The 3,492-nt window shown below is 57.4% G+C and overlaps 1 protein-coding gene across 1 annotated transcript in view; it reads left to right on the forward strand.

Moving 5' to 3' along the window:
- The window catches only part of KCNJ4 (potassium inwardly rectifying channel subfamily J member 4), a 24,186-nt gene that overhangs the window by 827 nt on the left and 19,867 nt on the right, over positions 1-3,492 (forward strand). The gene's annotated exons all lie outside the window — the stretch shown is intronic.

Consider the following 3,492-nt stretch of genomic DNA (forward strand, 5'->3'; position numbering starts at 1 on the left):
AGAGAGGTCTGAACGAGCCCTGGAGTAGGGAAACTTCCCTGCCACCGTGCCGGTGCGCAGTGTCCCCCCGACCAGCATCTACATGACACTTTTGCTCCCAGAGCCTAGGCTCCGGGATGGGGAGAGGGTGGGGGAGGGGGAGAGACAGGTGGAGGGTGGCCTGGCTGAGTTGGCAGGTGAGGGCCTCAAGAGAAGCAGGATGTCAAGAAGCAGGTTGAGAGAACGGGGGAGCTGAGGGAGGGAGGCCTAAGAGCCACGCATGCAAGGCCCAGAGAGGAGCCAGACCTGTGTGTGTGTGTGTAAAATGTCTGTTCCACTTCTCCCCCACATCCAGTCTTGTGAGCTCCAGGGCTTTGGGGCTTTTTGGAGCTGTTGGCAGGATTTGGGGGGCCTGAGAGCCAAACGGTGGTCCTGGCTCGGCCTGGGATGAGGGGAACAAAACGTCGAAGATGGTGGTAGGATACGGGCTGAGGTGCAACATGGCAGGAGCAAAGGCTGTTGGCCGTTGAGCTGACCCATAGCCAAATGGGAGTCTGGAGGGCTGAACCTAGAATATTCTACTCTGTTCTCCACTGGGAGGATGGGCTCTTTCTGGGGTTTTCCAGGCTGGGCAGTGGGCCTTGTATATCCTCCATTTAGGCTTCTAGAAATCAGCTCGGCTATAGCTGAGGAGCCGGCACGTGGACAAGTCACGCTCCTCCCTGACCCTCAACTTCCATATCTGTGGAATGAGGACACTCTTCCCTGTCCCACTGACCTCCAAGGCGAGGAGGGGGCGCCTGCGCTCAGATGAGCTGAGGACTGTTCAGGCTGCGGAAGCGCTGAACACATGGGAGTAAGGACTCATCTTACCTTCGGAAAGATGAACAGCTAATGGGGAGAGGGGAATATGGCCTGAAATAAGGCTGACCAAGAAGGGGAGTACCCAGAATGAGAGGGGGGAGCTGGGGCTTGGGAGCTATTCCTCAGGAACCTTTGGGTCACCCTTGAAAGAGAAGCTCCTCTCCCATAAAAAGTGTTGGGGTGACTGGGAGCAGACAAAGCTGGCCTTGAATTTCTGCTGGGTGACCTTGGGCAGCTGGCCTGACCTCTCTGAGCCTCAGTTTCTTCAACTGGAGAGTGGGGATGATGGTACTGACTTCATTGGGTTGCCAAGTGATTTACAGACCATGTGAGGTCTCTGGAAGCAGCTGACACAAGCCTGGAGCACAGTAGGTTCTTAACAGACATTTGCGGAGCAGAGAATAAAGTAGCTTTAGGAGATGCCGTGAAAAAATTTCTTAGCTTAGGATCTAAGAGGGAAGGGGAGGAGGAACAGTGTAGGCTTACAGGGCGGGCTGGTTCTTAATGTGGATCTGGGGGAGGCGGGGGCGTGTGCCGAGGGGGGTGTGAGGAGGAGGGGGCCCCTCTGCGGGGACCACTGAGTCACGAGGACATGTAAGCGACATGACAACCAGCAGCATGGTAACCAGGAGACTAGCGGCGGTGGGAAATGGAGCTGGAGCGGTGTGTCGGGGGGGCAGGACTGGCAGCACCAGGCCTGGAGGGTCCCAGCAGCAGCCAGGCCGGCCTCCCAGAGTGAGGAGGGGAGGCCCCGAGGCCAGGTGGGCTAGGGCGGAGGTGGGGGCCGGCATCGAAGGAGGGAGGCATTCCGGGGTCTGCTGGGCAGGGGGCCGTCTCCTGCCTCCCCAGGCTCCTCGCTCGTCTCCTCCACATCTCCACTTCTCATGCCTCTCCCCCTAGGATGCCAAATTTGGCTCACGCAATCTGTCGTCTCTCTTCTGAGATTGGCATCGGGACCAAAGCCGAGTGCATTACATCACCACCGCTCCCCTTGCACGAGGAGAGAAGGAGAGGGAGGGACAGAGGGCTGGGGGGCAAGCGGCCAACCCTCAACTTTCTTTCCTGTCTTCCTGCTCACTCTAACCCCTCAGTCCCAGGTGTTGGGGGCTTCCGGGAGCAGCCAGGCAGGGCCTCGAGGCAGAACAAGGGCTCTAATCTCGGAGATCCCAGGGCAGGGCAGGAGGTCAGGCCTGTGTTGCTGTCCCCTGGGCTAGGCGAGGCCTGGGAGGCAGGGAGCCTGGGTTCAGGACCCCGATCTGTCATTGCTCTGCTGTGTGACCTTGGGCAGCCCCCTCACCCTCACCCCGGGCAGACTCTACATCTGTATCGAGAACTGTTGGCCATTCAAGATCTTGATGACTCTCCTGAAAAAAGATGCCCTTGAGTCCCGCTGCTGTCCTGGGCACAGAGGAGGAGTCCTGAATTTTGAATGGCTCTCTGTGACCTTGAGCAAGTGACTTTACCTCCTTATGCCTCCATCTCCTCACCTGTAAAATGGGGTGATAGAACCCTCAAAAGCCCTAGATGTGAAAGAGGTACTAGACACGAAAGAGGGGGACAGGGGTAGAGACAGGGTCTCTGGCATGAAACCGGACACTGAGGGGCCCCACGGCTCCCGGCACGCTGGGCTGGAGGTGGGGGGCAGGCTGACACAGCCATTGGCAGGAGAGCGTTTCAGTTCAGACAGAAGGCTTGGCACTTAAATCACTGGTCTGATGCCCTTATTTTACAAAAGTGGAAACCAAAGCCCAGGGAGGGAAGTGGACCCCCCCCCCCACCGCCCCGCCAAGGTCACACTGATGGTTTGGGGGTGGAAGAAGCTGAGCTGGGGCCTGAACCCAGGGCTCCTGGCTCCCAGCCCTGCCTGGAAGTAGACGGAGAGACAGGCAGATACACACACCTCCTGTGGAAGACTGTGGCCAGCCCGGACAGGACCCGGGAGTTTTGAGGGCCCAGTTCTCACTTTGGCCCCCTCCCTGTTCCCTTCCTGCTCCCTGGCTGCCCCATCCTCACCGTCCCTGGCCGTTATTCCCATCCCTCACTTGGTCTATTTGAAGAGCTCTCTTTCAGCCTCATTTTCAAGCCAGTTTCAGGCAGTCCCAGTCAGGGACAGGCTGGATTTGGGGTTAAGATGGAAGATTACAGCCCCTTCTAGAAGATTCCCAGAGCTGGAGGTGCATCTGTGGATGTTTTGTGAAATAGTGAGCTCCTTATGCCTGGAGCTATTCAAGCAGAACCAACTGAGTACCTGCCAGCGATCTGACCTGGTGACTCCTGCTTTATGGGTGAGGTTGAATAACATCCCCACCTTCAAAATCTCAAGAGTCTTTGATACATCCAGGAGGAGCTGGGAAGCAGCATCCATCACTTACAGGCTTCCCAGTAAGGAAACTCACGTCGCTGTGCCAGGCGTTGGGCTAGGAGCTTTTGTAAATTCCTTCTCATTTAACCCTCCCAGCAACCACACAATGTCGAACTGAGGTCCCCGTGTTATAGATGGGGGAGCCACGGCTCAGAGAGTCTCTGTGATTTGTCCAAGGTCGCACAGCAGGGAAGTGAAGGAACCTGGGTCTGAGTCCAGGCCTGAGTCTGATTCTCCGGGGCTGTCCCTGGGACTTCCTTGAGGAAAGAGGGGAAAACGTCGCCCCC

Source organism: Lipotes vexillifer, unplaced genomic scaffold (assembly GCF_000442215.2).
Source record: "Lipotes vexillifer unplaced genomic scaffold, Lipotes_vexillifer_v1.1 scaffold382, whole genome shotgun sequence".
In the NCBI taxonomy this organism is placed as follows: Eukaryota; Metazoa; Chordata; class Mammalia; order Artiodactyla; family Lipotidae; genus Lipotes; species Lipotes vexillifer.